Source organism: Globicephala melas, chromosome 1, assembly GCF_963455315.2.
Source record: "Globicephala melas chromosome 1, mGloMel1.2, whole genome shotgun sequence".
Lineage (NCBI taxonomy): Eukaryota > Metazoa > Chordata > Mammalia > Artiodactyla > Delphinidae > Globicephala > Globicephala melas.
This window is the reverse complement of record NC_083314.1, coordinates 69,939,505-69,953,690: the sequence shown is the minus strand read 5'-3', so window position 1 is coordinate 69,953,690 and position 14,186 is coordinate 69,939,505. Positions and strand designations below refer to the sequence as shown.

The 14,186-nt window shown below is 43.5% G+C and overlaps 1 protein-coding gene across 3 annotated transcripts in view; it reads left to right on the top strand.

Annotated features, from left to right (window-relative positions):
* The first annotated feature begins 3,296 nt into the window (after positions 1-3,296).
* DDR2 (discoidin domain receptor tyrosine kinase 2) overlaps positions 3,297-14,186 on the top strand; it is a 160,803-nt gene continuing 149,913 nt past the window's right edge. Inside the window, exon 1 of one of the 3 annotated variants that reach the window (XM_030847406.3) lies at positions 3,297-3,457. The gene's annotated coding sequence lies outside the window, so the exon portion shown is untranslated. Of the gene's footprint in view, positions 3,458-3,792; positions 3,976-4,362; positions 4,476-14,186 lie in introns of those variants that run through there. The other 2 variants (XM_030847405.2, XM_060297101.1) reach the window with 2 other exon arrangements.

Below are 14,186 nucleotides of genomic sequence, written 5' to 3'. Positions count from 1 at the left end.
ATCTTTTTGAATTATAGTTTTGTTCAGATATACTGGCTTATCTTTCAATGTATGACACCGCTTTTCTGAGAATTGACCTACCTGTGAACGTGATGGAGCAATTTTCATATTACATGACCCATTGCCCTCACAGTTTAGAGATAGAGGATGAATACATGAAACACACCTGACCAATCGAATTCTTCATCTCAGGATTCCAGAACAGGGCTTCAAAAAACTAGTCATTCTTTCTCATTCACTTGAAGTGAGGAGATATATATATATATTTGAGAGATAAGACATCATTTTAGGGTAACCACCTTTAATAATGTGTGAAAAGAAGTAGAAAAGTCTGGTCTGCTGAAAAAGAATAGGTTAAAGCAAGATGTGTAGAGATAAGGAGAGAGAGATGGGAAATAAATGAATGAATGAACAGAGAGATATAGGGAGGGAGGGAAGAAGAGAGGGAGGAGAGGGAGAAAAGAAGGAGGAGAAAGAGAAGGAAAAGAAAGAGAAAAGAGAAGACAATTAATTAGGCATGAGGTTACTGGTGGCTAATTTCTGATTTTAATTCCTTGTGAAGCTTAAATATACCAACTGGGTTTGGTTTCTGTGAATACCCATATAGCCTCTTAAGATTTGTGTGTGTGTGTGTGTGTGTGTGTGTGTGTGTGTATTTCTTAAACTGAGTTAGTTACGTTCCTTTTATTTCCATCCTTTATTTGACTTCCTATGGCACCACAAATGTATCCAACCCTTGTGAATTTGGAGACAGAAATACTATAGTTATTTCAGCTCTTAACACTTGTATTTACTTGAACCTTGGTTTGTAGACTAGAAAAGATCTTGAAAAGTAATCTTGCACATTTCTTCCAGTTAATCCTGCATCCTGACCATTCCAGATAGATCTATCTTATTTTTAGTGAAGTCCAGGTAATGGAATTCTATTACTGTTTGTCAGTAATTCGTTTCTAGTGTGAAACAGTCCTCATAACTAGGATATGTTACCTCCCATGGAACATAAATAATTCTGATTGCAATGACTCATGTTTCCCAAGCCAGTCCAGGGGGCAAAATCTGTTCACAAAAAAGTAACGAAATCATATTTCTCCACATCTGTTCCCACAATTTTAAGAATTCCAGGCTTACTCAAAACTCTGTCAAATAATTATGAGAATCTCCAGGAAATGTTTTCTGTGTATTCTGCGAATCACTGCTTTCAACTTTGAAGTGGCATTTGCCATTGTCTTTCTTTTCAGCTGTGGCTTCGTGCAGCCGTGGCTGTTGTCATATCTGAAGGAGCATACCCCTCTCCCCCAACCAGATCTGTAGACTCAAATCTGATGATCCCTCCTGATGCTTTCAGTATCCCTCAAATATTTTAGTAAAATACTGCTTTCAGCTTTTCCTTACTCTATTTTTGGTAGCATCTTCTTCTTAGAGTTCATGATTAGACCCCAGATTTGCATAAGAATAACCTGAGTTATAGACATGGTAGTTTTCTTAGAGCTTCTCCTTACTTTTGACACAGCTTGGTTGCACTTGGTGCCTGTCTTTTGTCCCTTGGTTCTTTCTTCACTGAGCGAGTTCTTCCCAAAAGTCTCCTTGGTCTGCATACCAATAAACCCTTGACAGGGCTACCCGTCATTCCTCAGACAGACCCCAGTGTGTCTGAGTTTTGGAGTCAGCATCACTGGCTCAAGCTGGATTCCTAGTTATACACATACACAGACAAACAACCAACCCTGACTATGGAGTAGAACCACCTTAAATACTGGTGTTTGAGGATTCATACTTTATCTGTCCTTTATTAGCTTCTGGCTTTATGAAATTATTATACTGTTTTCCGTATCTGACTTATAGTCTCACCAAATCTGTGAAATTATAGGTCAGGCTATCAGTGCGTTCTTCATGGTCATGCCAAAGAGGTAAGCAATTACAGGGCTAGATATTTGGGAGGATTCTAGGACTATTTCTATAACAAGTTGTCTGTAGTTGGTTCAGGCAAGCACTCAGTAAAGTGCCTGATAAATGCTCAATATATATTTATTGAGTTGAGCTGAGTTGGTCACCCTCAGCTAACTTTGGGCTTTCTAAGTTATTTGAAGTCTTCTTAATAGGTTTATCTCTGTGCTGTTTCTTCTCTTTGTAAAATAACCCTAGTTCTAGTGTTTCCTCTTAGGTCTTGTTTTCTACCTTTAATCATCTCTGTGGCTGCCCTCTAAGAACTCTCCGGATTCTCTGTGTCCTCTTCTTTCTGGCAAGTACAGATATGAAAGGCCACTTTCTGACTGAGCTTAAGGGCTTTTTTAGGGACTGAACACTGGCAGCTTGTCTCCTCATGGCATCCCAGTTGGAGGTCTTCTTGCCTCCCTGCTCCTCGCCTGAAGTACCTCTCGCTCCAAACTTACCATGGGGACGTCCTTCCATGATCTCTTTCCACTCTCCTCTTCCTGTTTGTCACACCTCTCTTCTTGCTCCTCCTGGGGGCATGCAATCCCAGATTGCCTGCCAAAGTACAAGCAGAGAAGAGTTGGGGATAGCTTAAGAGCCCAGAGGCAGTAAGTCTCTTTACGAGGAGGCCAACACTCAGAGGTGGGTTAGGTCTTTTTTTGTCTGTGTGGTACACGGGCCTCTCACTGCTGTGGTCTCTCCCGTTGCGGAGCACAGGCTCCGGACGCGCAGGCTCAGCGGCCATGGCTCACGGGCCCAGCCGCTCCGCGGCGTGTGGGATCTTCCCGGACCGGGGCACGAACCCATGTCCCCTGAATCGGCAGGCGGACTCTCAACCACTGCGCCACCAGGGAGGCCACGGTTAGGTCTTCTTAACCTCTCTTTTGCCATCTACCTTTCTCTACAGATCTCCTGAACTTGAGTCTCTGCTTACCCTGCATTTCCTGTACTCACAGAGAATCAAGACCTCTAGGGCAGACCAAGCCTGTGCTTGGTAAAGAATGATCCAGGCTTGGAAGGGTTAATGCCAGGAGCCTTGATGGATGGGAAGAATTATTAGTTACTCTTTTTAAAGAGCCAAGGAAGGGTTCCTCCCTGTCACTTACACTCCCCTTTCACATGATCTCTCTTCATGGCCGTGGATAGGAAAAAAAAAAAAGAGGAAAATGAAAAAAGTTTCAAAATAATTTAGAAAGTCCTCACAAACGCTTGTGTTTCCATTTAGCAGCATGGATTCAGGACAGCCACAGACCCTCAGAGGGAGCAACCAACTGGGAATTGAGTGGAAAAAAATAGGAATCCTAGACTCTCAAACTATCCAGTTTTTTTTTTTTTTTTTTTTTTGGTGGGAGAGATAGTTCCGGAGCAGGGAGGATTAAATCAAATCTTTTAGGGGAAGGGCTCAGCTCTGGGCTTTCATGGATAAAACACTAAAGATCAGCTCCATGTGTGTGACCCAACTGTCCTGGAAGCGTCAATTGGAAGAGAATCCAAACCTTAAGTTGTGCTCATAGCTTCAGCTCAAGTAAGAAAAATGAGGTGGGGGTCACAGGGTGGGGACCAAGTCTTAGATGGAAGAAGGGGAGGGCTTGGGGATGGATGCGGTGGGGATAAGGCGGAAGGGAGCTATGTCTTTAAGTCTGTCCTATGGTTATACATATTTTTTCTTCTATGAATGGGTTTTGCTGTAAATTATAGCTTTGCCCGTGGTCCCTTGGGTCAAAAGAAATAGTCTCTAAACAGAAAACAGCTCTGATTGGTGACTTTCCTTCTTCCCTCCCCAACCCCCTTCCTAATTGAAACCAAATGTGCAATATATTGGATGCTGGGATCCCTGGCGCTTTCCCAGGAATCCTCAGAATGTGAGGTTTCTCTCAAAGGCATCTTGCATCAGCCTGTGGATGTATGCCTACCACCGGGCTCCTCCACCGGCAAAGTGGAAAAAGAAGCGTTTCACAACAGATTCTTCTTTTTGGGTTGGGGGAACGCAGTGGATTATAGCTCTGTTTTCTTCTTTCCCAAACTGTGCACTCCTGGATGAACGTAAGTTGTGTGTTTTGGGGCTTTTTTTCCCTTCATTTTTTTTTTTTTCTTTCTTTTCCGAAAACGAAAGCTCTAAATATCCTTCTCCTGGTGTCTCAGGAAAAGTTTTAAAAAGGAGGCAGAAGGGGGTTTCAAGTGAGGCGAGGAAGGGAAGGGAATGGGGCACCCTAGGCACGAGAAATCCAAGATTTCACGTTTTGGGGGGGCTGGATTTATGTTATGGAGAGAAGAATAAAGCACTGCTAACCAAAGAAGACTGAAGCATAATAAACGAATCCATCGCAGCTGCAAGATACAATAAACAACGTTCGCAGGGTTGAAGCTGTTGGCAGGCAAGACAGGCCGATCACAGAGCTGGTTAGGTTTTCGGCATTTAGTAGCGGCGTTCGAGGGTCCTGAGTTTGGGAGAGGACAGCTTTTTGTATGTTTGATTTTTCAGGGGAGTCGTTGACCTAATTGTGAGAAGGACAACTTCGGGTGACGGGTGCCTTCACCTTGAGGTTTGAGGTGGTTGGGGGTCTGGGTGGATGGGGCATTTTCCAGTTGGTGAGGATCCTTATCTTCCCCATTTCGCTGGCCTGGGTGCCTTTCCCTTTGTTACCGAATGACTTGGGACTGTTTGCAGTTGGGACCTCTGAGTCCTGGCTGAGGTTCAAGAGTCCCATCCAAGGGGAAAGAGAATTTTTCCAAGTGGCTGAAACTCTCAGGCCAGCCATTTGAGGCGGGAGTTCGCAGTGTTCAAGCCAGGAGGGGTTCAGCACCATTTTGCTGACTGCTTGCCTTCTGCCTCGTTTCCCTGGAGGAACGACAGAGTCAGAGTCTGTGAAGAGCCTTAGAGATCTCTTCTGACCTCCTCATTTCACAGGCGGTGGAAGTGACAGAAGGGGGGTTGACACATTCAGGGTCAACACAGCACGTTAGTAGTGAAGTTGCAGATGAAATCCAAGTTTTCTTTACTGCTAATCAGTGCTCTTTCCATTCCATACCTCTATGTTCATGTTCATTTCTCTCGAGACTGAGGTGATAGAGGCAGTTTAATTAACAAGTCCCCACAAGGACGTTAGTTATCAGCAAGAGAGCATGCTAATGGCGGTTCATCAGCAGGTGGTATCTATGGTCATGTTTAGTTTTGTGTCTGTGTGTAAAATAAAAAAAGCTAAGTGCTTGCTCTGCACCAGGCTCCATGCTCAGAGCTCTATGTACATAATTTGATTGAATCCTCAGAGTTCCTGAGGCATTATTCCTATTTTATGAATAAGGGCATTAAAGCTTAGAGAAGAAGAATGATTTGCTTAAGCAAGTACAGCTAGTAAGGTTGAGACTCATGCATGTCTGACTCTAAACTCTGTGCTCTGAATCACTCTGCAATAACACTGCCCTCCCCCACTCCACACACACGTTTGACTACTTTCCGAGTCAAGTTCCACGTTTCCCTCGGTGACTGGTGACTAGGAGGTGAAGGTGTCAGGCTAGGGGAGCAGTGCAGATCCTCTCTTGAAGGCCACTTCCGCACTTGGATGGGTATTTATCTGGATACCGGAAAGGGGCTGCGGGTGGGCAGCTCTCTGCATTAATTCTGGGTGTTTGGTATATACTTACCTTTGTTCTGCAAAGAGCCTGGGATTTAGATTCCGAACCCAAGTTCAAGTTCTGGCTCTACCTTTTATTATTTGGCAAAGTTGCTTTACCTTCCTGCACGTAGGCCTCTGTATTTATTACACGGTAAAAATAGCGATACTTTCAGTATTATTGTTGTTGTTATTGTTTTTAAGAATTTTATTTATTTATTTATTCATTGGCTGCGTTGGGTCTTCGTTGCTGTGCGCGGGCTTTCTCTAGTTGCGGCGAGCAGGGGCTACTCTTTGTTGCGGTGCACGGGCTTCTCGTTGCGGTGGCTTCTCTTGTTGTGGAGCACGGGCTCTAGGCACGTGGGCTTCAGTAGTTGTGGCACGTGGGCTCAGTAGTCGTGGCTCATGGGCTCTAGAGCGCAGGCTCAGGAGTTGTGGAGCATGGGCTTAGCTGCTCCCCGGCGTGTGGGATCTTCCCGGACCAGGGCTTGAACCCGTGTCCCCTGCATTGGCAGGTGGATTCTTAACCACTGTGCCACCAGGGAAGTCCCCAGTATTATTGTTTCAAGAGACATTGGATGTGAATGCGTTCTGAAGGCTGTGAAGGCCTTTCCCATACCAGTTCTTGTGACAGTGACCCCTGAACACTGGAACAAAATGTGAGGCAGCCTCTGCCATGCTGGGTCATGCAGGTGGTGCTGATGCTGGCGTGAGGGTGGCTGTATTGGGCTGTGTGTGAAACCCTGGAATGGGTGGCCTTGGTCTTAGTGCCCATCTCTTTTGAGTGGAAGCAATCCCTCCTCACAGGGAATATTCCCAGGTTTTCTTTTTTAATTAATTAATTATTTATTTATTTTTGGCTGTGTTAGGTCTTCGTTTCTGTGCGAGGGCTTTCTCTAGTTGTGGCAAGCGAGGGCCACTCTTCATTGCAGTGTGCGGGCCTCTCACTATCGCGGCCTCTCTTGTTGCGGAGCACAGGCTCCAGACGCGCAGGCTCAGTAGTTGTGGCTCACAGGCCTAGTTGCTCTCTCCTCCCAGACCAGGGCTCGAACCCGTGTCCCCTGCATTGGCAGGCAGATTCTCAACCACTGCGCCACCAGGGAAGCCCTATTCCCAGGTTTTCTATCTGAAACTTTCCTCTGGTGCCTGGCTTGGCCATGCTTCCTCACCCAGTGAGCTCAGTGGAAGCTGAAGGACACCATGGTGTTCAAGCTTCCCTTGCCTGGGTCTGTGCGGTCTCTGAACGAGAAAGGTTTAGTTAAGATCAGTCCACAAGTCTCTCCTCAAAGGAGATGGCTTTCGAGGAGCTTCATATCTAGTTGAGGGTAGATCCTTGACCCTGGATCTTCTTCATGTTCACTCCTCTGTGCCTGTCATCAGAAGGAATGCAGCTGCTCCTGGGGGTGGGATTGGAGGCCCAGCAGGGGGTGGGGAGGCCCCTGCCTCTGCTTCTGCTTAAGATCTGTTTGCTTTATAAACACTAAAGGTAAGGGAAGTAGGGAAGGCGTTTCCAGATTCTTTTACTTAGAATCCACGAGTTGTGACTCCAACAGTATCCATGTCTGTGACATATGCAAAAAATATATATTGGTCTCTTCCCCTGGCTCCTGGCACAGAGCTCCTGAAACTCTTGTAGTTTCCTAAGTGATAAGAGCACTAGAGCATCTTTTGTTCTAATATTTGGTCTCTGACTCCCATTCCTGACATAGAGCTCTTAAGTCCCTTGGAATTTCCTGGGTGAGAGGAGTGTCTTTTGTTCTAATGAGGTGATTTTGGGTGGGCTCCTGAATGGGGGCTTTGTCCCCAGAAAGACCAAGCCATGCTTAGAAGCTAGGAATTTTCAGCCCCACCTCTTCCTTCCAGGCAGGGAGGCAGGGCTGGAGACTGAGCTGATGATTAATCATGCCTACATGATGGAAATCCCCAAAGTATCAAGTTGGAGGAGCTTCTGGGTTGGTGAACACATCCATGTGTTGGGAAACTAGTGCACCCCAACTCCACAGGGACAGAAGATCCTACGCTGGAGACCCTTCCAGACTTTATATATCTCTTTGTCTGGTTGTTTATCTGTATCCTTTATTATATAATAAACTAGTACACATAAGTGTTTCCCTGAGTTTTGTGAGCTGGTCTAGCAAGCGATTGAATCCAAGGCTGGCAGTAGGGGAGGGGTCATGAGAACCTCTGATTTGTAGCCAAGTTGGAAAGAAGTTGTGGGTAACTTGGGGACTTACTACTCATAATTGGTGTCTGTGCTGCAGGGACGGTCTTGTGGGTCCGAGCCCTTAGCCTGTGGGGTCTGCACTAGCTCCAGGCAGTGAGTGTGTTAGTAGGGGAAAAAAGTGAGTTTTTCCTAGACGATGTCCAAGCACAGAGTGGGAGTGTCGTCCAAAGGAGTCTCATCACCTCCTCACTCTCCCCTCGCCTCTCTGTTAACTCACTGTTTTCTTCCCTTCTTATATAGTCACATCCCAGACTTTGTCATATGAACTATCTCTCACATGCAACAAATCTAGTTCAGACCTTTCCATATGATTACACTTTTAATAGACACACTAAAAAATTAGAGTTTCCCCCCTTATATTAATGTCACACCATTTTAAATTAGCATTAACTCTCAGGCACTTCCTCCCAAGTTTCTTTGTAAGGTCCACTTTCAGGCGCTTTACATCACCCTCACCTCAAACGCACATCTCACAGGCATTCAGAAAGCTAACGCCACTCTGAAAACGGACCTCCACAGACCTGCTGATGTCATGCACCAGTTGACATAAATGGTGACCTGCCCACAACTCAGACACGCTGGATTCTTTACACCCCTTGCCCTGTTTGAAGCCGCGCAAGGTATGAGTGGACCCTCTCCTGACACTGACTACTCAGTCCAGATATGTGTCCTACATCCCCAGGCCTCCCAGAGCTTCTCTGAAGTCAGCAACCGTCCACAATGAGGGCTGCTCACCACTACGTTAGGAAGCTCGGGTAGACCTTAAGGATCAATTAAATTAGAGTATCTGAGGGTAGGGGTTGAAGTGAATACACTTCAGTATTTTGAAGTGTTCCCCATGTGATTCCAACCTGAACCTCTGCTGGTAAGTCTCCACGTTTGTTGCCTCAGCCATTCCTCAGTGGGGAGTAAGGGCGCCCTTTATAGGACAACGCCACCCCTGTTGTCCTGTAAGGAATTTACGGTCAGTGCCTCCCTCCTCTAGGTGGCTTCTTTGATCTTGGTCAGGACCACCTCATGGTGTCCACAGCCTGCCTCTTCCCCTTAACACCTGCCTTTTCCCTGGACACTTGCCCAGGCCTCAGCCTCTTTCTGATGTGAAGTCAGACCTGATTTCCACTCCCAGCTCTATACGCACTGGCTGTGTGACCTCGGGCAAGCCGCTTCAACTCTCTCAGTTTCCTACTCTGTAAAATAAGGATCATAATTCCCATCTAATAGGTATTACACATACCTCTTGTGAGTACATAGCATAATGTTTGGCATGTAGTTAATAAATGAAGTTGATGATGATTGCTTTTATTAATAATTTGGCACAGATGTTCAGCCACATAGCACCAGCCCAGCTATTTTTCCATATCCTTAGTCCAAAAACATTCTTCCAGGCAGCAATGTTCACCCACCAAAATCCCCTTCTACAAATAATGCTCCTCAAAGTACTTTTGCAGTGAAAAGGATATGGGTTTAAATTCTGGCTTTGCCACCACTTACTAGCCGTGTAACCTTGGACGAGATCTTGAACCTCTCCAAGTCTCATTTTTCTTACCTCATAGGTTTGGTATATGAAATAGGGGCCATTAGATATGCAAAGAGGCCAACACAGAGCCTCATACGTAGCAGATGCTCTGAGTAAGTGAATGCTCACTCAGTGTCACTTCTCTTTCTTCTTCCGGTGGAATCTTCAATGCTTTGTGGTTTAAAAGCCTATCATGTGTGAACCATCGAGATTGTTATCTTGGATTGATCCCTTTCATTTGAACACTTTGGTTTGATCATGGATGCGATCTGTTGGAAATTTGCCCTCTTTGATTTGAAAAGACAGCTGTCCATTCATCTCCTTGCCTCCACTCCCTCATCCATTCCCACCTCACTTTTATCCAACCTTTCTCTTAATGCTCAAAACACACTTGTGCATAATGCTGTCTTTACAGGGGAGCTAAACACAAGAGTGGATTACTTGGCTAGGGGTCCGTACAACACCAGAAGAAAAAAAGGAGTTGGCACTTTGGGGCAGGTAGGGAAGAAGGGATACTATATATTATATATTAGACAAGATAATCCTATTACAATGGAGAGATTTAGTGGGCAGTATAAAACAGTATGGGTCACAATTGCTACTGCTGTTGTACCTAAATGCGAAATGCATTCAGGAAAGGGACAGATGAGTTAACAAAAGAGAAATACAGGTTTTGTGCTTCTGTAGAAGTCATCCAGCAACTAGCTCGTCCCACCAAGGCCTCCAAGATGGAGGGACCACTGGGGGAAAATTGGTCTTGACTTATGTTCACCATTCTTTTCCTCTCCTACTCCTAATGCCCAAGTCTCTGCCCCTTTTCCCCATCTGGCTACTTTTTTCAGTAGTTCCTAACCTGTTTCTCTCCCTGATTGTTCTGGAATCCCTTGGCAATTCAATTTTATTTTACTTGGCTTAATTCTATTTAGCAAGGATTTATTGACTGCTTCCTAGTGTAAGGTACTCTGCTTAACATTTTCTAATAACAATAGCTTAATAAAGGAACTGAGATGTCCAGATACCTGCCTGGGGATATTCATCAAAACACCAATCACCTAATGGCTAAAGTGATGGTCTCTCTAAACTTTCTCCATCTCTTTAAATTTTATTTGCATGCATTTGGACCTGTTATGATTGAGCCTATGTTATTCAGATATGATTTGGCTGAAAATAATTCTCTTCTTATTTTGATTTTCTTTCTTATTTTTGCTTTCTGTCCTTCCTGTTGTGCATGGAACTATTTGATGTTTCCAAGTTCTGTAATTCTCCAAGCAATGGAGATCCCAGCCTTTGACAAGTTGTATACTTATTAAATGGAATCTCACTTTGGTCTCTAAGCACCGAGAAAGGTTAGGTTTGAGCCAGCCCAAGTATCACTGAGGCCTGGAAGAGCAGTGAAAAGGCAGAAGGGTTTTAAATGGTGTTTAGACTTACTTTGAAACTCCTGGGTTCAGCTAGGCTTCTCCAGGAGGTTGGCATTGTCTATAATGGATTCACTCATTCAACTGTCTTTTGGCTTGTGTTTTGTGCCTAGCGAGACCCCAAAGAAATGTTTGAGGAGTCCCTTGTACCTGCTGGTCAGAGGTTAATGCTGTGTGCTACGTGGTGTGGGTTTATAAGAATAGAACCTTGTGTGCAAAAGGTAGTGAGGAGAATATGCAGTAAGTTTTGGTCTCAGCACCATCATTTTCTAGATTTTTTACCTCAGAGAAGTCTTTTACCTTCAGTGGTCCTCAATTTCCTCAACTGTTTCCCTCATATACTTTTTTTATTTTTATTTTTTTGCGGTACGTGGGCCTCTCACCATTGCGGCCTCTCCCGTTGCGGAGCACAGGCTCCGGATGTGCAGGCTCAGCGGCCATGGCTCACGGGCCCAGCCGCTCTGCGGCATGTGGGATCTTCCCGGACCGGGGCATGAACCCGCGTCCCCTGCATCGGCAGGTGGACTCTCAACCACTGCGCCACCAGGGAAGCCCCCTCATGTACTTTTATATCCTTTTTTTATGTTCAGAAAAGGTAATGTGTCAGAAGCTTTGTAAAGGGGAAAGCACTGTGCCTATGAAGATGGTAGGTGGGGATGCCCTTTTGAACGCATTTCATAGATAGCTAATCCAGCAAAATTTACTGTGCGCAAGGTTGCCTTGGAAGTGCTCATGCGAGCTATACCAACAACATGCCTTGCAGGACTGTAAGCATATAAAACTTAGACGAGTGGTGAAGGTTACAAAGGCTGTTGGGGCTTGTCCTTTAGGATGTACTCTCTTGAGATTCGGGGGAACAAGTTGATCTAGAGGAGAGAGTAGTGGGAGTTAAATTCACTCAAGAGTAGCTAATCGTTCCTCAGACGGATGTAGTTCTAATTCTAGAATGTGTACACTATATAGATTTTTAAAATTGAGATAACAATGTTAAAATAATATCAAAGGAAATTAAAAATAAATCCTAATCCCCCCCCAAATCCTAGCAAGTTATCTTGTGAATACTGACAAACTGATTCTAAAGTTTATATGGAGAGGCAAAAGACCCAGAATAGCCAACACAATATTGGAGGAGAAGAACAAAGTCAGAGGACAGAAATTACTTGATTTTAAGACTACTGTAAAGTTACAGTAATTAAGACAGTGTGGTATTGCTGAAAGAATAGATAAATAGATCAACAGAACAGAATAGAAAGCCCAGAAATAGATCTACGTAAATATAGTCAACTGATCTCTGTCAAAGAAGCAAAGGCAATACAATGGAGCAAAGATAGTCTTTTCACCAAATGGTGCTGGAATAACTGGACATCCACATGCAAAAACACACAAATCTAGACTCAGACCTTACATTCTTCACAAGAATGACCTCAAAATAGATCATGGGCCTAAATGTAAAATGCAAAATCAGGAAACTCCTAGAAGATAACATAGGAGAAAGCCTAGGTGGCCTTGGGTATGGTGATGACTTTTCGACACCAAACGCACAATCCTTGAAAGAAAAAATTGATAAAGTGGACTATGTTAAAATTAAAAAGTTTTGCTCTGTGAAAACTAGTATCAAGACAATGAGACTACAAGCCATAGACTGGGAGAAAATATTTGCAAAAGACACATCCGATAGAGGACTGTCACCCAAAATATATAAGGAACTCTTAAAATTCAACAGTAAGAAAATGAATAGCTTGATTAAAAACTAGGCAAAAGATCTGAACAGACAGCTCACCAAAGAAGATATACGGGTGGCAAGTAAACATGAAACAATGTTCAACATTATATGTCATTTGGGAATTTCAAATTAAAACAACAATGAATTACTACTACCTACCTGTTAGAATGGTCAAAATCCAGAACACTGACTATACCAAATGCTGGTGCTGATATAGAGCAATAATAACTCTCATTCATTGCTGGTGGAAATGCAAAATTGTACAGCCACTTTGAAAGATAGTTTGGCGGTTTTTTATAGAACTCAGCATATTCTTATGCATGATCAAGAAATCGTGCTTCTTGGTATTTACCCAAACAAATTGACAACTTACTTTCCCACAGAAACCTACATACAGATGTTTATAGCAGTTTTACTCATAACTTCAAGACCTGGAAGCAACGAAGATGTCCTTCAGTAGGTGAATGGATAAATAAACTGTGGTACATCCAGACAATGGAGTATTATTTAGCACTAAAAAGAAATTAGCTATTAAGTCATGAAAAGACAAGAAGGAACCTTAAATGCACATTGCTAAGTGAAAGAAGCCAATCTGTAAAGGCTACATACTATATGATTCTAACTACATGACATTCTGGAAAAGGCAAAACTATGGAGACAGTAGAAAGATTAGTGGTTGCAAGAGGCTACAGGGGAGGTGGGGATGAATAGGCAGAGCACAGCGGGTTTTTAGGGCAATGAAGCTATTCTGTTGGTGGTGGATACCTGCCATAAAATTTTCCAAATCCATAGAATGTGTAATACCAAGAGTGAACCCTCATGTAAACTATGGACGTTGGGTGATAATAATGTGTCAGTGTAAGTTCATCAATTGTAACCCATGTACCACTGTGGTGAGGGATGTTGATATTGGGGGAGGTTGTGAGTGTACGTGTGGAGATATATGTGAACTCTCTACTTCCTGCTCAATTTTTCTGTGAACTGAAAACTGCTCTAAAAAAAGTCCCAAATTCCCAAAACTCTGATTTTATCCTGGCTATTTCTTTCTTATTTGATGTCAGACCTTGTAATATAGTTATATAATAGACTCCTAATTATTAATTTTGTTTTTCAGTTAAGTATTGCCAGTTTATCCTAAACTTTAATAATATTATTTAATCTAATGGAAGCAGAAACTTAAAATTATCGAGAAAGACTAATTCAACAGGTTAATAGCAGATATTTGGGAAATCTCTTAGTCACATCATTCAAATTAGAATAACTTATCACTTGAAAGAATATTCATTGAAATTGTTTTAACTAATGCCACGTACAAACATTCTCACTTAAAATCATGGTATGGTGGAAAGAGTGATGGGCCAGGAGTTAACAGGGTGAGATTTAAATTTTAACTTTGCCACCTACTAGCAGTTGAACTTTGTGCAACTATATTTTTTAAACTAATTGCACTTCAGTTTTCTCATCTGTAAAGGGCAATATAAAATTTCTACATTTTCCAGTTCAATTATGCTAATCACTGCCTATACCAGCACCCATACCCCCAATATTCACTTTCATAGTTAAGTGTTGAATCATTTGTCTCCACTTCAGTTTTCACTACCCACCCCCCCCCCGCCCCCGCCCCATACTGTAAGTATTCTCCTCTCTCCTCTCATGTTAGCCAAATACCACCGTTCCTTAAAGGTTAGCTTAAGTTTCCGACCCTCTGGCCAACTCAGATCTTACTTCTTGGAATCCCTAGTTCTTTTGGTCAGTATCACCT